Source organism: Triturus cristatus, chromosome 11, assembly GCF_964204655.1.
Source record: "Triturus cristatus chromosome 11, aTriCri1.1, whole genome shotgun sequence".
Taxonomy (NCBI): Eukaryota; Metazoa; Chordata; class Amphibia; order Caudata; family Salamandridae; genus Triturus; species Triturus cristatus.
The window spans coordinates 386,992,487-387,016,703 of NC_140594.1; the positions used below are offsets into that span (position 1 = coordinate 386,992,487).

Below are 24,217 nucleotides of genomic sequence, written 5' to 3' on the forward strand. Positions count from 1 at the left end.
TTACTCAGCGCCTTTAGCATATTGGTATTTCTTTTTAAAAGTATCGATGATGTCAAAATAAGAAAATTGTTCTTATCTTTTCCCTTTGTTTACACATTTAGTTTTCACAGCACATTTGCACAAAGCTCAATATTTAGACAGTCTTTACGGTTTGACTATGCTACATTAAGCCACATTATTGAGATATAAGAAATCTGGGTTTTTGATAAACATCAATATCCAGTATTCAACCTATCGCAGGTTTTAATACGACAGAGAATAAGATATCAAGCTTCACATCAACAAGAAACTAAAACTGAAGTAAAAAGACTAAGAGACGTATATCATAACATGTTTCGATGATTCCACATTTATGTGCCTACCCTTATCAATTGTATACTTTACACAGAATAGGATGCAACAAAAGTCGACAATTGTATTTTTATCACCCAGAGGTCTAACCGCTGGTATAATATATTGCCAATTGATTTTTATTTGGTTTTTTCCTGTTGCCATTGTATTTATATATTTATTTATATATTTATATATTTATTATATAAGCATTTACATTTGTTCTCAATGTTGGCTAGACATATATTTCTACAAACCGATTGCACTTTTCAAATCAAACAGAATGAACTACTGAGTGAAAGATGTTTTCTATTTCTATGACTGTCGTAAGCTTCACGCTATGCACTTATCATGCACTGTCACTTTAAAAAGCAAAAAAACTTTCGCAGCGCTGTCATGTGATCAAGACTCCGTGTGAGTTGAAACACGTAATGGCGACTGCTGAATAAAACATCTCAGCAAAACATGAGGTCCGTGTCCGTGTTTTCCTGGCAGGAGTGGAATGTGACGGCGATTGCAATATATATATATATATATATATATATATATATATATATATATCTCCACACACACACACACATATATATATATGGATGGGCAGAGTTCGCAGCGTTGCACTACGTGGAATTCCGCGCAGTTCCACTACACCCTAGTGATTATTCTTTGGGCACTTTTGAGTGCTGGAGATATCCATTGAGGGATCCGATTGAAGTGCGTATGCGTGCCAACATTGGGAAAAGTTAGATTTGGAGAAAAACAATTGGCCTTCCTGAGGTTACAAATTTAGGAGGCTGAAAGCTAAAACACCGTGACTGGAATCAGTCAATGAAGGGGACTTTATGTTTTCTGTGGAGGGTTACTGTTTTTTACCCACTTCCAACATCACGCCCTCCTTACCTTCCCTAGCACGAGCACTCACACCGGTACCATCGTTGGTGGTGTCACTTGCACTCCTCACTCATCCTCCAACTTCCGTAGCTTCTGCTCCTCCTCCTGTCCGGCTACCACTCAGCCCTTTGCTGTGCTCTTACAGTCAATTTGATTGTGGGGCTAGCTGGTGTCCTGACTGATTGCCCAGTCAGCTTTTGCATCTCCATAGCTACATTCTTGGGGTGTCTCCTCCACAGCAGACTGACACTGAAATGTCATGCAGGCTCTTAATGCAGGTAACCCAATAATTATTATTTTTTTTAATGATTTTTTATTGATTTTTTCAACATAAAGAGTTAAACACCCATGTTACAATAACGACATATAAGAAGAAGTATACCACACAGAAAATGAAAGGAATCAACAATGTTCGGCGGTCCTATTTTCGGTATGCTAAATGTGTATGGCCACACGTGCATATACAGACGCCTGCTGGTTTTTTTCACGAAAATAAGCACTCTTTTCGGTAGCCCCGAGCGGTGAGCGTATTATTCCAGGGAAGCAAATCTGAAAGAGAAGAGGCCAAAAGGCACAATTACCCAAAGAAAGCTGCTGTGTACATGCAGTGATTGTAGCAGCTTAAAGACATGTAAAGACATGTAATTTGCAAGCGAACAGGCAAATCACACTCCCAGTAGTGTTTGTATGTGGAACAAGCTGCTTCCGCTGTCATCTGTCATGCCCTCCCTTTCCCTATCATGCTGGCCCATATTCTGTCTTACACTGTGCCAGGCAAAAGCGGACAATGTGTTACTTGTTTGCCTTTGCATTATGTTGCACTATGCTCTTAAGCAAACAAGCCAACAGCTCCAAATGAGTGCAATTTCTTTCAGGTTCAAGTATCAGTGAGATTGTTTTGTTGCTGTTACTCACCTCTTATGCTAACAATTGCTTTATCTGAGTGTTCTGCCTTATTTCATATCTAAATGAATAATTATGGGTGGGTGGCGGGGGCAAACTCTGCTACGCAGCGGAATTGGAGTCTTTGCCGAACCCCGCGCTCCCAGCTGAGAGCTGAGTTGGCAAAACTCTGCAACCTCCGCTGGTGGAGTGGAGCTCACCGCCCACCACTACATATATATATATATATATTCACTGAAAAAACCATAGGTTTCACACACGTTATAGTTAGGAATTAGCATTTAAAAAACCTTGCAAATTCACTGAAAAAACCATAGGTTTCACACATGTTATAGTTAGCGGAAATTTTACTGATAAAAAACCAGTGAAATTCCCCCGTTATAGTTAGTGTAGGCAACTATAACTCACGCGACCGCAATCCTCTGCTGATGCTAATACTGTATTTAGACACTTATTTGCCCATGTCTTCTTCCATACATTTTTAGCTATACATATATTTCAAATATTTTTTTTTCATAAAGACACATATGTCATCAGCAGAAGATTGCGGTCGCGTGAGTTATAGTTGCCTACACTAACTATAACGGGGGAATTTCACTGGTTTTTTATCAGTAAAATTTCCGCTAACTATAACATGTGTGAAACCTATGGTTTTTTCAGTGAATTTGCAAGGTTTTTTAAATGCTAATTCCTAACTATAACGTGTGTGAAACCTATGGTTTTTTCAGTGAATTTGTACGGTTTTTTAAATGCTAAGTTACTTTACGCCATTCGTGGCGTGCGCGCCCACTTAACGCAGTTCGTTCCGTGCGCGCACGGTGCGCTTCGCGCACCGTGCGCGCACAGTAAGCACGCGGTGCGCTTCGCGCACCGCGTGCCCACTTTACGCAGTTAGTGCCGTGCACGCACGGTGGTCACGCGGTGCGCTACGCGCACCGCGTGCCCACGTTACGCTAGATGGGCCATGTACGCAAGATGCGCTTTGCGCACATGGAGGACATATGATGCACTTCGTTTTGAAAGGTAATATTTTAATTTTTCGTAATTTTTATAAGCCATGCACAAATGGTGCCCTTCGGACATCATTTGCACACGGGGTGGAGAGAGTGTTGTTAATTTTTTCTTTTATTATTTTTGTTTAAAATATTGTGTTTTTTCACACCTCAAATAAGCCCTGCACATTTGGTGGCCTGCGGCCATCCAAAAGCACAGGGGGTGGGGAAAGTGTGGATAGTGTTTTTTTTTTTTACATTTTTTACCGTACGCGTACGGTAAGCAAAATCGGCGAAATTAGCGAAAAAATAAAAATAGCTTTTTTGGCCTTGGGGGGTCTTTGGGGACTCCCTCAACATGGCTATGTGTGTGGGAGCTGTCTAAACAGCCCCTTTATATGTTTATTGGTTTTATTTAACAACCTAGCTCTCAGTGCGAGAGAGAAAATGGCGGCCGCCGCTTCCTGGTTTCGGCTGTTTCGAATGTTTACTAAGATCTAAGAGCCAATCAGAATCGCGCTCGCGCACGCCACCGTACGCGTACGGTAAGCTTACGGTAAGCGTACCGTAAGCTGGCTCAGATATATATATTGATTTAAAGGCTATTTTCTCAGAATCTACTGAACAGATTTACACCAAACCTACAAAAGGCACTTCCTTGACCTGAGGACTACCTCTCTGCCAAATTTCTAGTAATTCTGTTCAGCCGTTCGGGCTGTAGCCCTGTCTAAAGGTCCTATGGAAAAATGCATGGGAAAAACGCGTTTTGGGACCCCCCTTTTATCTCAGCCCCCGCTTGACGAATCACCCCGAGACTTTCAGGGTAGGAGCGGAGCGTAGCGCCCCACCTATTTTGAGAAATTCGCGAGGATTCGTCGACCGGCGCCAAAGTTATTCAAAATAGAATGTTGCGGATTTCCTATGGAAAAGGGGTCCTAACTATAACTACCTACTGGCGACCGCCAGTAGGTAATATATATATATATATATATATATATATATATATATATATATATATATATATATATATATATATATATATTAACTGCTGGCGGTCGCCAGTAGGTAGTTATAGTTAGGACCTTGTTTCTATTCAAAAAGAGTTTTTTCTTTTGCCAATATCTCTATCTAATGGGGCGCTCCGGTCTGTACCTGTCTTGAAAGTTTCAGGGTGATTCGTCAAGCAGGGGATTAGAAAAAAGCGGGGGTCCCAAAACGTGTTTTCTCCATGTTAATTTCCATTGGAAACTTTTGTCGTGGCTACAGCCCGAACTGCTAAACGGAATTACACCAAATTTGGCAGAAATATTAAAGGAAAAAGAAATTTGAATATCTGGGCGGAGCCTAAACACACATCTCATCGTGAGATCCGATTGGCTGTCAGCACTTTATCCAAGAAGTGCTGGCAGCCATCTTGGGACCAATATACATGATAGCACCCCATTAAAATGCATTGTAGTAAATGGAACGTTTTGAGGGTCACCAAAAGGAGAACGTATAAAGGGTGATAACAGACTTTAGTTACTTTATCAATCATTTGTTGATGGTACCATACCAATTTTAGGACTTGTGGTGTGTTCTAAGGTGATTTTACCCTGTGAAAAAGCCTTCTGCTGGGATATCATAAATCATTTTTGAGAGAAAACTATTTTCTCACGCTTTTCCCATAGAGGTTTGGAAGGTGCTCCAGAAGCTAAATCCAGAGCATAATTTCTGTAAATTCACATTATCTTTCTCAGTCATGTGAGAATGAAGTCTGACATTCTCAGTAAAACATATACATCCAACAAGGGCAGAGACTGTCAGTTGATTCCTTTGTGTTCTACTGCAGCTTCCCAGAGTGTTCTAAAGAACAACTAGAGCGCTAACAATCTTACTTATGACAAAAGTATAGCACACCTGAACCCATCTTGATTGGAATAAACTGGTAACACTTAAAACATTTAATTTAAAAAGGAACAAAATGAGGGGGTTCATTATGCCATAGAAATTATGATTAGTGCTGCAGAAAGAAAAATTAGGCCGCATTTTATTGGATATTGACACTCCTGAGGCGGAAGCCGGGAGAGACGCTGTGTTTTAACAGAATTGTATGTTGTGTATTTTATTGAGCAAAAACCAAAGGAAATGATGGACGGAGTGTTGAACATTGCAAGCACTCACCCCCAGTCAACTGATCTGGGTTTAATCCATCACCGTTCTTTAGCCCACTCTGCCACCCCAGTTCAGACATGGCCATATGCAAATCAGTCTGACCCTGTGCCTCATGGGAACAGTCCAGCCCGAACTGCCAAGCCATGTCTTCCCTGGACCGGAAACAAGCTTCCTAGGACCGGTTTCTGGCATTTCAGCCGTCTTCAGCCAGGCTTGCTTGAATCCAGTGGCAAAGTGAGCAAGGGACTCACGTCTGAGCATACCCTGCCAACTTATGGCGAACAAAGCAAAAACCAAAGGAAATGATGGACGGAGTGTTGAACATTGCAAGCACTCACCCCCAGTCAACTGATCTGGGTTTAATCCATCACCGTTCTTTAGCCCACTCTGCCACCCCAGTTCAGACATGGCCATATGCAAATCAGTCTGACCCTGTGCCTCATGGGAACAGTCCAGCCCGAACTGCCAAGCCATGTCTTCCCTGGACCGGAAACAAGCTTCCTAGGACCGGTTTCTGGCATTTCAGCCGTCTTCAGCCAGGCTTGCTTGAATCCAGTGGCAAAGTGAGCAAGGGACTCACGTCTGAGCATACCCTGCCAACTTATGGCGAACAAAGCAAAAACCAAAGGAAATGATGGACGGAGTGTTGAACATTGCAAGCACTCACCCCCAGTCAACTGATCTGGGTTTAATCCATCACCGTTCTTTAGCCCACTCTGCCACCCCAGTTCAGACATGGCCATATGCAAATCAGTCTGACCCTGTGCCTCAGGGGAACAGTCCAGCCCGAACTGCCAAGCCATGTCTTCCCTGGACCGGAAACAAGCTTCCTAGGACCGGTTTCTGGCATTTCAGCCGTCTTCAGCCAGGCTTGCTTGAATCCAGTGGCAAAGTGAGCAAGGGACTCACGTCTGAGCATACCCTGCCAACTTATGGCGAACAAAGCAAAAACCAAAGGAAATGATGGACGGAGTGTTGAACATTGCAAGCACTCACCCCCAGTCAACTGATCTGGGTTTAATCCATCACCGTTCTTTAGCCCACTCTGCCACCCCAGTTCAGATTAAACCCAGATCAGTTGACTGGGGGTGAGTGCTTGCAATGTTCAACACTCCGTCCATCATTTCCTTTGGTTTTTGCTTTGTTCGCCATAAGTTGGCAGGGTATGCTCAGACGTGAGTCCCTTGCTCACTTTGCCACTGGATTCAAGCAAGCCTGGCTGAAGACGGCTGAAATGCCAGAAACCGGTCCTAGGAAGCTTGTTTCCGGTCCAGGGAAGACATGGCTTGGCAGTTCGGGCTGGACTGTTCCCATGAGGCACAGGGTCAGACTGATTTGCATATGGCCATGTCTGAACTGGGGTGGCAGAGTGGGCTAAAGAATGGTGATGGATTAAACCCAGATCAGTTGACTGGGGGTGAGTGCTTGCAATGTTCAACACTCCGTCCATCATTTCCTTTGGTTTTTGCTTTGTTCGCCATAAGTTGGCAGGGTATGCTCAGACGTGAGTCCCTTGCTCACTTTGCCACTGGATTCAAGCAAGCCTGGCTGAAGACGGCTGAAATGCCAGAAACCGGTCCTAGGAAGCTTGTTTCCGGTCCAGGGAAGACATGGCTTGGCAGTTCGGGCTGGACTGTTCCCATGAGGCACAGGGTCAGACTGATTTGCATATGGCCATGTCTGAACTGGGGTGGCAGAGTAGGCTAAAGAACGGTGATGGATTAAACCCAGATCAGTTGACTGGGGGTGAGTGCTTGCAAAGTTCAACACTCCGTCCATCATTTCCTTTGGTTTTTGCTTTGTTCGCCATATGACCGATAAAGATCGCTATGGCTCAGCCATGAGACTCTATCATAAAAACATCAGAGCTGCCCGTAAATCCCACATTGTCTTCCAACTGTCTGAGGCTGGCAACGACCCTAAACTACTGTACCAGGTTCTTTGCACATTTACCAAGCCCGTCGCCTGTGACAGTCCTGAAACGCTGACCCAAAAACTGTGTGAGGATACCGCTGGGTTTTTTGCCAATAAAATCGATTCCATTTATCGTAACATCTCCCAAATAAGCCCACCTATTGAGGAGATGGTCCCCTCTTTTAGCCCCCAGCCCGGAACAGTCGGTGCTGTTTCCGCTGCGCTGTCCTCTATTCCCGAGATTAGCTTGGACCAAGTCAACTCCCTGATCGGGACTATTAAATCAGGCAGCCCAGTGGACCCTGTACCTGCCCGTGTCATGCACCTCATTGGGAGTGTCCTCAGTCCTTCTATTCAGACGGTGATCAATCGCTCCCTCTCTGAGGGACTGGTCCCCCGGGAGTGGAAGGAGGCCATGGTCAAGCCTATCAGGAAAAACACCTCCATCCCCTGGTCTGATATGACTAATCTGAGGCCTATCTCCCTCTTGCCGTTCATCAGTAAATTGATGGAGAAGCATGTGAATCACCATCTTTCCAGCTTCATTGAGCAGTCCGGCTGTCTGGACCACTCTCAGTCGGGGTTCAGGCCCAGGTATAGCACCGAGACGGCTCTTCTTTCCGTCACGGATGCTATACGCTTGTCCCTGGACAGAGGGATGTCAGTGGTGTTGGTGCTGCTGGACTTGTCCGCAGCATTCGACACCATATCCCACGCAATTCTCCTTACCAGATTAAAGGAGATTGGTATTGATAGATCCGCCTTGGCGTGGTTCACCAGCTTTCTCTCTGAACGTACCCAGAAGGTGAATATGGGTTCCTTCAGCTCCCCCTCGGCCAGCATCACCAGAGGAGTCCCGCAGGGCTCCTGTCTTAGCCCTACGTTGTTTAACGTATATGTCTCCTCTTTGGCCAACATTGTGAGGTCTTTCGGGTTTATGCCTATCTCCTACGCTGACGATACGCAGCTACTGTTCACTTTTAAAAACTTTACCCCGGAGATAAGACAAGCTTTCTCCAACGGCATGACTGCGATCGCCAGCTGGATGGCCCAGAACTTTCTCCAGTGTAATGTGGGGAAGTCTGAGGTCATGCTATTCGGAGGGGCAAAAACCCTGTGGACCCCTGACTGGTGGCCCTCCAGTCTGGGTCAGGCCCCATCCCCTAAACAGGTGGTGAAAAATCTGGGGGTCCGTCTAGATCATGATCTCACCCTTGCTCATCATGCCAGCACCACGGCGGGTTCCTGCTTTCACATTATTAGCCTCCTTCGGAAGGTGTTCCCCCTTCTACCAGACCATACAAGAAAGACCTTGGTCCAGGCCCTCGTTTTGAGCCGCCTGGACTATTGCAATGGCCTATTCTTAGCAGCCAATGAAGGAGTGCTTAATAAACTTCAGGTGGTTCAAAACACTGCGGCCCGCCTGGTGACCAATGCCCCCCCTAGAACCCCATCCTTGCCCCTCCTCAAGGCCCTCCATTGGCTTCCCATCCGGAAACGGGTGGAATTTAAGATTTGCTGTGTGGTGCACAAGAGTCTTCACAACCTCGGTCCACACTACCTGGCCGAGAAATTTGTATACCACCGCCCTTCCCGCATTCTTAGGTCCAGCAATCAGCTATTACTTCAGGTTCCTAGACATAACAAGACCAGACAGGGAGGTCGCGCCCTCTCCATCATGGGCCCACGGCTGTGGAACAGTCTTCCTCTTTCCCTCAGAGATTGTCCTAGCCATCTAGCCTTCAGGAAACACTTAAAGACTACCCTGTTCTAGTTGGAGCGCTGCCCTACCTGTTCTTCACAGCACCGCGCGGAGATACACCTTCGGGTGTGATGCCGGCGCGCTACAAGCCCATAAATAAATAAATAAATAAATATGTTGGCAGGGTATGCTCAGACGTGAGTCCCTTGCTCACTTTGCCACTGGATTCAAGCAAGCCTGGCTGAAGACGGCTGAAATGCCAGAAACCGGTCCTAGGAAGCTTGTTTCCGGTCCAGGGAAGACATGGCTTGGCAGTTCGGGCTGGACTGTTCCCATGAGGCACAGGGTCAGACTGATTTGCATACGGCCATGTCTGAACTGGGGTGGCAGAGTGGGCTAAAGAACGGTGATGGATTAAACCCAGATCAGTTGACTGGGGGTGAGTGCTTGCAATGTTCAACACTCCGTCCATCATTTCCTTTGGTTTTTGCTTTGTTCGCCATAAGTTGGCAGGGTATGCTCAGACGTGAGTCCCTTGCTCACTTTGCCACTGGATTCAAGCAAGCCTGGCTGAAGACGGCTGAAATGCCAGAAACCGGTCCTAGGAAGCTTGTTTCCGGTCCAGGGAAGACATGGCTTGGCAGTTCGGGCTGGACTGTTCCCATGAGGCACAGGGTCAGACTGATTTGCATATGGCCATGTCTGAACTGGGGTGGCAGAGTGGGCTAAAGAACGGTGATGGATTAAACCTAGATCAGTTGACTGGGGGTGAGTGCTTGCAATGTTCAACACTCCGTCCATCATTTCCTTTGGTTTTTGCTGTGTATTTTATTGACCCTACCTGACTGTTCTCTCTGCTGGGCATTTTCCTCGGGAAACAGCACATTGAAGATTCCCGCGCAGCGGATGTAAGCGCTGCCGCGGGTTGGCAAATTAGTCGCCGCCATCACCCCCAAGCCCACAGGCCACGCCCACTGACGTGAGGCCACGCCCCTCCTCTCACCCTATAATGTGCACCTCTCAGATGCGCAGCGGGCACGCCATCAGCGCGCCGAAGGCGCGCCTAAGGCAAGCCCGTCTGCGCCCGTCCGCGACCGGCCGGGGCCAGGGGCTCAACACCATGCCCATTTTGTTTCCTACCCCCCTAAAACATTATGTGCCCATCAAGGCCCTTGGGACCTGAATCTAGTTGCGCTGGACCACATCATAGAGGTCGGGATTTTAAGTACCCATCCCCTACCCTCTCTACCACCCAACTTGCCCTCATCAACACGACCTTCCACTTGCATTAGTTCTTCCACTCTTCAAGTAAGTGACAGACCGACAATCTCTGCTTCCCTACTAAACACTCGATCGGCAGTAAAACATCATCTCGACCTGTTCACTCTCCTGGACACTCAGAAACCTAACCTACTGTTCCTCACGGAAACCTAGTTTTGCCAGGACTCCCTGCCTAACCTGCTCGCTGCTCTGCCCTCCTCTTACTATGCCCTTCGGGCCGACCGACCCCCCGGCAAAGCAGGAGGGGGAGTTGCTTTGATCATCCGCTCAGATTTACATTTTCAACTACTACCCCACCCCCCAATCCCAGAAGTAGACTACTTAGTTGCACGCTCTAACTCCTTCCAGACACCTATTACATGTGTCCTGATGTATCGACCTCCCAAAAATATGCCGCACTTTCTTTCAGCCTTCCAGGACTTGCTAGCTACATTAGCTGTCAACAACTCGGCAGTCCTGGTACTTGGTGACTTTAATTTCTGGCCATTCGACCCGGCTGAAGAAGCACCCTCCAAAGATTTCACGGAATCACTTCAAAGCTTGAATTTTATATCCCACATCCACACCCCCACCCATGTACAGGGCCATATATTGGACCAAGTCCGGTCCCTCAACATCCCTATTCATGCTCCTACTGTTACCCCTTGTTTGTGGTCTGACCACCACTTAATCACCTTCTTCTTGGACTCTAGTCTGACCACTAAACCCCCCCTGCCCAAGAACATCTGGGCTCGCAACTGGGGCAAAGTCGACATTCAACTGCTCTGTTCTTCTCTATTAGCCTCTAGCCCAGATATAGAGGACCAGGCCACACCGCTTCAGGCGGAAACCCTCAATAAATGGCTGTCTAATGCCTGCGACCAGGTGGCACCCCTAAGATGCATCAGAGTAAGACGCGCTCACGACGTCAACTAATGGTTCACCCCGGAACTTAAGGAGAAAAAATTGGCTACTCGCCGTGCAGAGCGTGCGTGGAGACGCACGTACTGCACTGCTACCAAATTATTGTACTCTTCCACCCAGGTTGAGTACAAGAAAGCCATCCTTGATGCCAAAATCTGTTATTTCTCGAATAAAATCCTCCGGGCAGAGAATCAACCCAGAGAAATTTTTGCCACAGTTTTCGAATTAGCCTCTTCAGACAGGACCACACCCAAGCCAGTACCTTCCCAGTCCCTGTGTGACTCTCGAATAACTTTTTTATTAACAAAATTGCAGATATCAAGGCCAACATTTCTCCTCCCTCCCCAGCCTTCATCAACCCTGATCACCCTCCGAACACCTCTCACCTTGACCTTATAGCCCCGCTGTCTAAAGATATCTTCCTTTCTTTACTCCTGTGCGTCAAATCTGGATCTCCTTCCGACATCTGCCCAGCTCACATCTTGCGAGACATCTTCCTTATTTGCCCTTCCCCCCCCTCACCTTTCTCAACGAGACCCTTAAGTCAGGCACTGTTCCTTCAAGCCACAAATCAGCCACCATCATTCCAATTCTGAAAAAACCAGGCGCAGTTCCAACAGCGCTAGTAAATTATCGGCCCATTTCTCTTCTCCCCTACCTGGCCAAAGTTCTCGAACGCTACGTCACTAAAATCTTTAGCTCTTTCATCGAGGACAGCGGCTACCTTTCACCATGCCAAGCAGGGTTCCGCCCCCTCCACTCCACCGAAAAAGTAGTGGTCTCTGTTTTAGACACACTCAGAGAGGGACAAGATGCTAATCTTCCACAGGTACTGGTTCTTCTCGACTTATCAGCCGCCTTCGACACGGTGGACCACACCATCCTTCTCTCCCGTGTCGAGGTGGCTGGTATTGGAGGTTCTGCCCTTACCTGGCTCAGCTCATTCTTGAGCGACCGGTCACAGGCAGTCCATCTGGCGAATTTTTCCTCCGAGGCCCACAAAGTGCGATGCGGCGTCCCTCAGGGCTCTTCTCTTTCCCCCCTTCTTTTTAATTTGTACATTTTTCCGCTTATCTCTGCTTTACAGAGGATGGAGGTCACGGTGTTTAACTACGCCGATGACCTCCAGCTCATTTTTAACCTCTCTGATTCCCCTGATTCTATCCACAACTTCCAGTCGGTGATGGTCTTTATCAGGGATTGGATGAGCTTTAACCATCTTAAGCTCAACCCTGATAAGACCGAGCTTCTACTCACTGGCGGTAAACTCAACCCTTGGTCTCCCATTTTTTGGCCCCCCTCTTTCGGTCCCCCCCCTTCTCCCTCTCCCTCTGTCAAGACACTGGGGATCACCCTCAATCAACAACTCATCCTACACTCTCAGATCAGCACGGTGGTTTCCTCTTGTTTCTTTACTTTGCGCACCATTCGAAAAATGTCATGATTTTTTTCTTTCTCAGCCCTTAAACTGATCTTGATGGCCATGGTTCTCTCCCGCCTAGATTATGGGAATGTCCTATACAACGGTGTCCCCGCGTACGCCATCCGGCGGCTCCAACTGGTGCAGAACCAAGCTGCCCGCCTAGTCTACGGCTTGCCCAATTCTCACCACACCTCTCCCCTTCTAAGATCCCTCCACTGGCTCCCTATTAGAGAAAGGGCCCTCTTTAAGATGGGATGCATTACGTTCCAGGCCCTCGCGGGAACAGCCCCATCTTTCATCATGTCTAAAATTGTACCCTATATCCCCAGCAGACAACTGCGATCTTCCTCTCAGTCCCTCCTGATGGTGCCCAGGTTCAAGAAGAGCAGAACGGGTGGCTCGAAGTTCTCCGTCCTTGCTCTGTATTTTGGGAATTCTCTACCTTTCCAAACGAGATCAACATCATCCTACCTGGAGTTCCATAGCACCCTGAAAACCTATTTGTTTGCACAAGCTTTTAAAATCTAAACTGCTCCACCCCCCCACTCAGGAATCACTCTCCTCAAAAGCACCATGAAACCGCCTGGTGTACGAGCGCTCAACAAATACTTTTAAATTCAAATTCAAATTCACATTTTGAGTGACTTCTCAAATCCTCTTCTATTTCATTAAAACATTCTGACATGCAGACTGAAACATGCACTTTCAATACCAGGAGCAGACTTCCAATGAGCAACTAGAGAGCTAACATTCTGAATTTATGGCAAATGTATGACACATCTGAATGCCTTCTTGATGGAATCAAAGTAAAAAACTGAAAAAGCATTTCTTACTGAGGAGACTGCAGTAAATGAGGAAATTAGAAAACTTCATAACAAATAAGTCTCCCAAGATGGCCACCAGAGGAAAAAAAAGCCCAAATGTAGCACAAATATCACCCAGATGTAGCCAACGTAGAGCCCAATAACAGAAGTGTTCAAAACACTTTTTATTTTTTGTTTTTTTGCAGTTTGTTATAGTGCAGACTGGTCAGGTATTGGAGCGTTGCATCTTACTTGGACCCCTTATTGCGTATTTTGCACAAAGTACTTGAGACTGAGCTTGCGAAACATTGAACTTTACTATTCTGTTAAACTGAAGTTGTTCTGAGCCGGGCTTTGTAACACCCGTTTTTACCTACTGGTTTTAATAATTCTCATTGTATTGTATTAAGAAAGAGGATTTACTGTTTTTATGTACACTTTTATGATCTATAGTTGTAAGATCAGATCAAATAAAGTTTATTGAATTGAATTGAAGTCTCCCAAGATGGCCACCAGAAGAAAAGGAGCCCAAATGTAGCACAGATATCACCCAGATGTAGCGCACGTATAGCCCGATGACAGAAGTGAGGCCATTTTTTTTTTTTGCAGTTTTATATAGTGCAGACTGGTCAGGTACTGTAGTGCTTTACATGAGCATTGGTTACATCACACAAGGACAAATTCATTTTGGTTGTAGGCATGGGGAGATTAAGTGATTTGACCAGAATCACAGAATGTCGAGCTGAAGCAGAACCTCCAACCTGGTTCCCCAGTTACAAAGTCTGCAGCTCCGTAACTAACACCACATCCTCTCCCCTAAGTGCAACATTTAATCAAGTGGTCAACTGGATAAAAAAAACATAAAGATAACAAATAATTTAAAAGAGCTTTGTCGCTATTTGAGAACTCAGAAAATAAGTCTTCATTTTCGTTTTTTAGAGCACTGACCATAATTTCGATGCAAATAAGACCCTCTCATTTCTATAATTTCTCAAGCAAATGCTTTAGGTATTACAGTTTTGATTACATCAAGATGATGTCAGGCGTGCCAAACTTTTGTAATAAATATAGAATGTTAGAATTCTAGTTGTTCATTAGGATACTGTTGAGAGGCAGAGGTCAGGGGTGCGTACTCAGAATATTGAAGGCAGGTAGGAGGGTGTAGAGGCAACAATTTGCTTAAAGGAGTGACCACTTAATGAAGATGGTGTCAAAACATCACAGAGGTATTTTAAAAGAACCCTCACACACCAACCTGGTTGGTGTCATTCTTCTTCATCGGGTTCCCAGTTGGGTAGCCGAATGCTACCCAACTGTGCTGCGACACCTGATTACAGTGGAGCGGGTTTTGGTTTGTGTATGTGTGATGAAGTGGTGTAAGTGGTGGATATTAAAAATACCTATGGGAAGCTCACTATATAATACTTTATTCCCAGTGGCCCATGGTATGCTTAAAATATATATATAGGATAATCTGAAAGAGCAATAGATTTGCGTCGAGATTATCCCTAGGTCAGGTCGACATGTTTCAGCTCAGGAGAATGATTGTTAGAGCTTTCTTCAGGACCTATTAAATAAGTGAATGAAGTGTTAAGTGTGGAAGTGAGTGGTAAAAATAAACCACGTGTGTAGCACAAATATACACAATCGCTAAGGTGTGTTTACCATGCGAAAATCAACTGACCTTAAAGTTTCAGTGATAGTAAAAATAAAAAATCCTGTAGGGAGATAAATAGACAAAACAATACAACATGTAACATGAAGAACATGATGAGTAAATTACAGTTTTTGTCCCTTTAGTTATTCTCCCTGTGGTGATATTCACAACCAGTGTCACTCAAACGTGTAACAGCATTCATGATCAAACACAACTACTGTTAAAATTATTGCATGCTGATAAAGACGGTCAGCATGCAGGTAGAGTGCGCAGGTCAAAGCAACATGCGGCATCTATAAACCACAATTGTGGTGAGAACATATATGCGCTTAGTTGTCCTACGCGTGTAAATAATAGACATGGTGGGGGATTTGACAAAAAACAATGCTAATATTCTAAGCGTGTTTAAATAATTCCCCTGACAAGAAAGGCGTGAGACTGAACGCTGTGAGCTCTGGTGATCGATCATCACAAAAATAGAAAATTACTGAATGTAATTACGTTATTCACGAGATTTCCATGTCAGTCATATACAGGGCGGGAAGAGCTCCTATTAGGTACTCTATGGGAAGGCTCCAACAATCATTCTACTGAGCTGAAACATGTCGACCTGACCTAGGGATAATCTCGACGCAAATCTATTGCTCTTTCAGATTATCCACTATATATGTTTTTATATATATTTTTTTAAGCATACCATGGGCCACTGGGAATAAAATATTATATAGTGAGCTTCCCATAGGTATTTTTAATATTCACCACTTACACCACTTCATCACACATAAACAAACCAAAACCCGCTCCACTGTAATCAGGTGTTGCAGCACAGTTGGGTAGCATTCGGCTACCCAACTGGGAACCCGATGATGAAGCATGACACCAACCAGGTTGGTGTGTGAGGGTTCTTTTAAAATACCTCTGTGATGTTTTGACACCATCTTCATTAAGTGGTCACTCCTTTAAGTGGATTGTCTCCGTTGATTTTGAGATTACTACATAGGGACAAGGACGGCCCGTGCAAAATAGTCCTACTTCTCTCGTTTGTTTTTTGAGGCAACAATTTGACCACACTGGGAAGGCAGGAAGGGCAGTGGCAGCACAACAGGCTCTGGAGCGCAGTGGAAAGGGGGCAGGGGCAATAAACCCACAATGCAGGACAGGCAAGAGAGGTTGTGGCAATATAATAGACCATTGTGGGCAGAAGGAAGAGGCAGTGGTAGTACAACCATGCATGCCAACAGACCCTATTCAGCCTGGAAACGCCCAATGTTTTTAAGCCCAAATGGGCTTTATTTTATCTGTCTCCTGTCTCCAATCTCCTCTTTTTCAATGTATGTCATTGGGGAAAATCAATTCTCCAGTTTTTTTCAAAATCTCCCTCTTACCAAGCTCAAAATGTTAGCAAGTATGGTACATTGGATCATGGAAGGCACGAGGAAGTGGGGTAGGGACATGGACTTGGATAACAGAGGACAAGAGGGACATGGACAGGTGCACCAAACTGACCTTACAGGGCAGGCATCAGGGTTTGCGGCAGCACAATATACCACACAGGGCATGCGGGACGGCAGTGCAGCACAACAATCCATGAAAAGCAATAGGGAGGGGACAGGACCATGCACATGGACAACAGAGAATAGCGGGGAAAGAGGCAATGGCAGCAAGCTGACCATAATGGACAGACAGGAGTGAAAACTGTAGCATAACAGACCATAAAGGGCAGGTGGGAGGGATCAGGGGCATTACAATGGAACAGACAAGCCAGGAGGGAGGGAATAAGGGTCTGCACATGGAAAACAGAGGGCAGGGGGCAAGGGGGCAGGGCAGGAGCAGCAAGCTGACCATGAAGGTCAGGAAGGATGGGCACTAGAAGCACAACACACCATGGAGGGCAGCAGTGAGACTCTAATGGCGTGCACACAGACCATGGAGGGACAGTGAGAGGGGGTCAGGGACAACTAGCTTACCACACAGGGAAGGAGGGAGGGGCCATGGCAGCACAGAAGACCATGCATGGCAAGCAGGAGAGTTAGTGGCAGCACAATGGCTATGATAGGCAAGAAGGAAAGGGCAGAGGCATGCACAAAGGACCATGGAGGATAGAAGGGAGGGGTAGGAGCTGGGCACAGACAAGAGAGTTCAGGGGAAGGGGCCTCACAACAGACCACGCGGGGCAAGCAGAAGGAGTAGTTGCAGCACAACAGACCAGGGAGGGCAGAAGGGTGTGGCAGTAAAATGCACCATGGAGGACAGGAGGAAGGGGCTAGGGGCATGGAACATGGACAGGCAGGGTGGAGGTGGCAGGGATAGGATACAGTCATCTGACAATGCTATGCAGGTGGGAGGGGAGTTGCGGCTCAACAGAACACTCAGAGTGGATAGGAGGGGCAGGTCCATGGAACATGGTGGGCAAAAAGGATGGAGCAGGGGCATGCACACAGATATCGGAGGGCAGGGGGAAGGAGAGAAGGGGCAGCAAGCTAAGAACAGAGGCTAAGCAGGAGGTCAATGATAGGGCATAGAATTGAGCAATGAAGGGCAGGAGGAGTGTACTGGGACATCATGCTGAATGGAGGGTAGTGGCAGCACATCAGACCATGCATGGCAGGAGGGAGGAGGCTAGTTCATGGATTCAGACAACAGAGGGTAGGGAGGAAGTGGTTGGGGCATGAAGCTAACTGTTCAGAGAAGGCGGGAAGGCCAGTGGCAGAACAACAGCCACACAGGGCTGCAATGAGGGAGCAGGGGCATGGACTTGGACAATGGATGGCAAGGAGGAGGGGAGGCAGTAGCAGCAAGCTTGGGTGGGGGCAGCACAATGCCAGGTCAGGCCCTGCTTCCAACCCCCCACCATCCATTGTGATAGGCATCTTACTTAACGTTAAAAAAACCTAGAAATTCACTGAAAAAAACAAAGATTACAAAGACGTTATAGTTAAACTCAGATTTCACTCGTACAAAATCAGTGAAATTCAGCAGTTATAGTTACCTGAGATAACTATAACTTACGCCCCCGCAATGCACTGCTTATGACCTCAGACATTACATCATTCATGACACGGTCAGTGACATCACTCATGACATCACTCATGCCATCTCGAATGAGCTGTGAATAGAATGGAACTATAATCGCTAGAACTTTATTTAGGGATAGTGTTTGTATATTATCACCCCTTTATTTTATTTTCTTTCGTGTAAGAACCATTATAATATGCAACGTGCCCGGATGAATATGGCCGATAGCCTTTCACTTTAAAGTAATGTGTAGTCCATTGTTTATGTTGATGTTTGCAATCGAAAGTATGTTTATTATGAACAAGTGACGTTGACGAACATACAGGGACAGCGGTCATGGGGCAAGATATGCTGAAACGACAATGTGTGCATATTAACACTTGTTTTGTTTTCTTTAGTGTATGAATTCCTGAATTTTCGCATTGTGACCAGGTCAATATGACCAAAAGCTTTTTGGATTAATGTAATATGTAGTCCTTTGTTAATGTTGGCAACTGGAGGCATTTGTACATTTCAATAAGGAAGCTACAATGAAGTCTTGTATCGTTGTCAAGGTTCGGACGAGCCGAAACGCGTGGATTGCGTCCTTTGCAGATTAAATACTTCCAAACTACAACCTGAGTGCTGATCCTTCCTTGTAAGAGTGAGAGGAGATTGAATACATACACATAACATTCACTGAAAAAACACAGGTTTCAGGGACATCATAGATAGAAATTAGCATTTAAAAAACCTTAGATATTCACTGAAAAAAACACAGGTTTCAGGGACTTTATAGTTAGTCTAACATTTCACTCGTACAAAACCAGAGAAATTCAGCCGTAATAGTTAGCTGAGCTAACTATAACTCACACCCCCGCAATGCACTGCTGATGACGTCACATATTACATCACTCATGACATGGTCAGTGACATCACTGATGACATCTCAAATGACATCACTGATGACATCATCCAGTGACTGTGAGTGTTGCTAAAAAGTTTAAGAATGTGATATATATGGGGGAGGAGCCTAGCGCGCAACCAAGATGGCCGCGTAGGTGCGAGGCTCCCGAGGACCACCACGACCTCCTGAATTAATCCTGGCTATATCCTGTCCTTGTTGAGGGGACTGCATCGGTGAACCCGAGCTGAGGCGCCATCCGTTTTTCCTTTTCGAATCGGACCCCGGACACCGGTGGGAGCACCGATTGAAGGTTGCGGCCTTCTCCGCGCTGGCCCCCCGGATTGGAGTAGTGGGGCGATCCGGGGACAAAGCGAACAACAGCGGCGGGCAGGGCTGGGCGACTCGCGTACCCCGTGCTTTCACTTTCGCTTTTGCGCTCTCCTTGCCCTCAAGCGAGGTAGGGTTGCGGAGCGGGGTGCGGTGGTGTGGCCTTGTCCAGGTACCCGGCTGACCCGCCGGCCGTGAGTCGTCCTGCGGCCCAGTGGTCGCCCTCCCCCCCCCCCGGAACCCGTGAACTGGTTTATCGGCCCTTTCGAGGAGATTGGCGTGACGGTGGGAGAGCAGGCATGTCCACCAAACAAGATGGCGACCGGGCGAAGGTGAAGACGACCCGCCGCGGCCCGGCGCCTCAATCCAACAGTATGGACCGCTACACCCTCCAGAAGGGATCTCCGGAGACATCGCGCACATCCCCGGCGGGCCCGACGGAGACATCTGCTCAACCGGTGGATCTGACCCTCCGGGACGTCATGGGCGCCATCGCAGAGATGAAGGCCTCAGTGGACCAGCGCTTCGACACCCTAGCGCAAAAGATAGACTCGGTCCTGGTGGATGTTAGCCTTGTGAGGGCTGACTTGTCCAAAACCAACGACCGGGTCGATTCCCTGGCCCACACCACAACGAGCCTCACGACGGACGTGGTGGCCCTCCAAAAGGAGGTGCGCCGGCTTGGCCAGGCGAGCGCCCTGATGGACCGGCGACTGGAGGATTCCGAGGGTCGGGCCCGGAGGAATAACGTTCGCATTGTGGGAGTGCCGGAGGGACGAGAGGCGGAGGCGGCAGATCTTTTTGTGGAAGAATTGATCCTTACCCATCTCCAGCCCCGGGGGCTGAGTAAGCTTTTTGCTGTGGAACTTGCTCACCGGGTCCCTGGGGGCAGACCTAAGGCCGGTGCCCCGCCGCGGCCTCTCATTGCCCGGATTTTTAATTTCCGGGACAGAGACGCTATCCTGCAGACCTCCAGGCAACAGGGACCGGTCAAGCTTGATAACATGGATGTGCATTTCTACCCAGACTTTACTCCGGCGGTCCAAAAACTGAGACTGAGTTTTCTTGGAGTTAAACGTCGCCTACGGGACCTGAACCTTAAGTACTCAATGCTTTTTCCAGCTAAGCTAAGGGTGGAGGTGGATGGGCGCACGCACTTTTTTGACCGACCCGAGGCGGCTGGGGACTGGTTGGACACTCTGCCTGGAGATCGGGGCCGGGGGGGTGGGGGGGGTGCGGTTGGCGGGGAGGGCCCGCCGGATCAGAACTGAGGGGTGAAGAATAGGCCTTGCTCTGGACAACATTCCTTTACCATTTTCTGATCGTTTATGTTCCCCTCCGATGGAGGTCGGGTGGGGTCTGTTGGGGGCTTCCCTCCTCCTCTGGGGGACTAGTTAGTTTTTCATCTATGGGGCGACAGGCACACTGCACTTTGGGGGGGCTGTCTGGGCTCATGCAGGGGTGCAGGGAGGGGGGAGTTCTGTTGGGATGGGGGGGTGGGGGGGGTGTGTTGTTTGTTTGCACCGCAAGGCAAGCCCTTTACTGTATTGTTGCTCTCGAGATGCTCTGTGGGGGACGACTGATTGCTTCTACGTATGATGGGGGGTAGGGATTTGACTGTGTTGTCATGGAATGTTAACGGCCTGGGGGACAGGATTAAGCGTGGTGTGGTCCTGCAGTACCTGAAACGTATCTCACCAGATGTTATCTTCCTGCAGGAGACGCACCTTATAGGTAACTCCTTTCATGCCATGAATCGGCGAGGCTATCGTTTGGTGGCCCACTCGGGCTTCACCTCGGGCTCGCGGGGGGTGGGTATCATGATTAAGAACTCGCTCCCGTTGGAGATTGATGAGGTGCGCCATGATGAGAGGGGACGCTACACTGTTCTGGTGGGTAGAATGGAGGGTAGAGTGTTTGTTTTTATATCAGTGTACGTTCCGCCTGGGTTACAATCTACTACATTTGCGGATTTGGGGCGCCTCCTCCTGGACCTCCCGGGTGGCCTGCTGGTGGTTGGGGGGGACTTTAATGCGGTAGTTTCTGGGTCTATGGATCGCCATCCCCCTAGGGACCTCCCCCGGGCACAGGCCTGGCTGTCCGGCCTTTTAGATACTCTGGGCCTGGTGGATTGCTGGCGACTAAAGCATCCCGCACAGCGGCAATACACCTTCCACTCGGGTGCCCATGGTAGCCTCTCGCGGCTTGATTACATCCTTGTCCCGGCGGCCTATGCTGGGAGGGTGGGAGAGGTGTGCCATCTGGCACGGGGCATTTCAGATCACTCCCCAGTACTGTTACATTTCGATGTCTTCCCTAGGGGGGAGGGCAGGGTGGCTCCAATCAATGCTTGGTACTTGCGTGACCCCACTATTCGTGCCGACTTGATCAAATCCTTACAGCGATACTTTGATGAGAATGTGGTGTCTGTCCCTTCGGCCGTCTCCCTGTGGGAGGCTTTTAAGGTAGTTCTCAGAGGGGAGGCCCTCTCCTTTATCTCCCATGCCCGGAGGCGCGAGCGGGAGGAGGTAACCCGGGTGGAGGCCGAGATTGTGGAACTGGAGGGTGACCTGGGGAGCGGGGTAACAGACGCCAAGTTGCATGTTCTGCACCTCAAGCAGGCGGCCTATAGGGCCCTCGTCACGGAGGCGGCCAGGGGCCTCAGTAGAGAGCAACAGGGGCGACTGTATGATGTGGGTGATAAGGCTGGTAAATTGATTGCGTGGTTGGACAAGAGGGAGAGAGCGAGTCGTGTGGTTCCTTTGATTGAGGGGATGGATGGTGTGCCTGTCACCGAGCCGGAAGCCATTGTCTCCTGCTTCGCGGATTACTTCCGCGAGGTGTACTCCCCGGTTTCTCCCTGCTCGGAGGAAGATTCCCATGCCCTGCTTCGGGACATCGCGCTGCCCTCCCTTACGGTGGAGGACAGGGATTTGCTGGACGCTCCTCCCACCTCGGACGAAATTGCCCTGGCTATTCGCTCGGTCGCATCCGGCAAGGCCATGGGCCCCAATGGTATCCCCATCGAGCTTTACAAGCTGCGACCGGATGTACTGGCGCCCCACCTGCGCGCCATGTTCCTGGCGGCCCACTCGCAGGGTTCCCTCCCGCCGGACCAGCGTCTGGCCACAATCGTGGTGATCCACAAGGAGGGGAGACCCCGTGAGCGGGTTACATCCTATAGGCCTATCTCGCTCTTGAACGCGGAGCCCAAAATCCTCGCCAAGGTACTGGCCAACCGGCTGGTTGGCGTGGTGGGCGATTTGGTCCACCAAGACCAATCTGGCTTTATACCCCATCGCAACACGGCTCTTAATCTGCGACGCTTGCATGGGGTGCTCGCGCGTGTCCCGTTTGTGCGGGAGCCGGCCATCTTGGCGTCCTTAGATGCCACCATGGCGTTTGACACGCTTGAATGGCCATACATCTGGGCGATGCTGGCGAAATTTGGATTTGGACCGGGATTCATTAGCTGGGTCAAATTGTTGTATTCGGGCCCATTGGCGCAGGTGGTGGTGAATGGGCGAGTCTCGGCCCCCTTCGCGCTGGGGCGGGGCACGCGTCAGGGTTGCCCCTTGTCACCGCTCCTGTTTGCATTGGCCTTGGAGCCCTTGGCGGAGTGGCTGCGGTGGCACCCCTCCATCCGTGGTCTCCGCTGGACCCCCGAGCATGAGGACCGTGTGTCCCTCTACGCCGATGATATCCTTTTGTATCTCGCCTCCCCCCGTAACTCGTTGATTGTCCTGGTTGATGTTTTGCGCTCCTTCGGTCGTAACTCAGGCCTTGTCATCAACTGGGCGAAATCCTGCGTGTATGTGCTCTCCGGGGAGGCTCCGGCCCTACCACGGGACTGCCCGATCCAGATTGCCTCCCAGGGGTTCCGGTACCTGGGTATATATATTACTCTTGACCCGGAGGCCCGCTACGAGCGGAACTTACTACCCCCCCTCCAACGCTTGCGGGAGGACGTTGCGCGCTGGCGGCGTCTTCCGCTTTCGCCGCTTGGCCGAGCGGCCTTGTTTAAGATGATGTCCTTGCCGCGCTTTCTGTATGCGCTTCAGAACACTATGGACTTGGTTCCGGCGCGCTACTTCCGTGAGGTGGAGAGCCTGCAGCGGCGCCTGTTCTGGGACGGGAGGCCGCGTATTGCTCTGGCTAAATTGACGCTTCCGTGGTACGATGGGGGGGTTGCCCTCCCGGACATTAAACGGTATTACTGGGCCTCCCAGCTAGCTGCGATTAATCATGGCCTTTACGGGCCCGCCCTGAACCCGGCATTTGAAATGGACAAGATGCTCCTGCCCGGTGGCGATTACAATCGAGCGCTCTACTCTGGCGCGCCCGACTCCCGTCTGACGGGACCGACGCGTGTCATGGTGCGTGTATGGCACGCGGCTAATGCAGCTATGGGGTGGACGGACCGTTTGACCCGGGCGTCACCGCTATATGCGTCTGAGAGGTTGGGCTCCCTGTGGACATCGAAGGGCTTCGAGAAGTGGGACACGATCGGAATCAGCACAGTGGGAGATCTCTGGACGAGGGGGGGATTCAAAACTTTCGAGACGCTGCAGACGGAGTTTCAGCTGCAAGGCAGTGAGTACTTTCGGTACTTACAAGTCTGCCACGCGCTGGGCTCCGTCTTCCCGGATGTCGCGTCCATTCCGGAGTCTTCCCCCCTGGAGGACAGAGTGCTGGATGGCCATGTCCCAGACAGCACGATCTCCCTTATATATAAAAAACTGATCAACGACAGATCGTGCCTGCTGACTAGTCTCCGCGAGGCCTGGGTTGCCGACGGGCTGGAACTGGACGACGAGGACTGGATTTCCGCGGTGGCCTCTCCGAAGGAGGTGGCCATCCCGGCTCGCCTTCGCTTCGTCCAGCTTAAGATCCTCCACCGGGTTTACGTGACGGGGCCAAGGCTTCTACGTATGGGCTTTGTTGGTGACGGATTGTGTAAGCGTGGCTGTGGTGCCTTGGCAACTTTCATGCATATTCTGTGGGAATGCCCACAGGTGGAGCGATTCTGGCGTGGTGTG

At 48.9% G+C, this 24,217-nt stretch overlaps 1 long non-coding RNA gene across 1 annotated transcript in view; it reads right to left on the reverse strand.

Moving 5' to 3' along the window:
* Positions 1-1,570: 1,570 nt before the first annotated feature.
* Positions 1,571-24,217, reverse strand: part of LOC146784240 (uncharacterized) — a 204,959-nt gene continuing 182,312 nt past the window's right edge. Inside the window, exon 3 of the long non-coding RNA XR_014970439.1 lies at positions 1,571-1,767. This is a non-coding gene — a long non-coding RNA (uncharacterized LOC146784240). The remainder of the gene's footprint in view (positions 1,768-24,217) is intronic.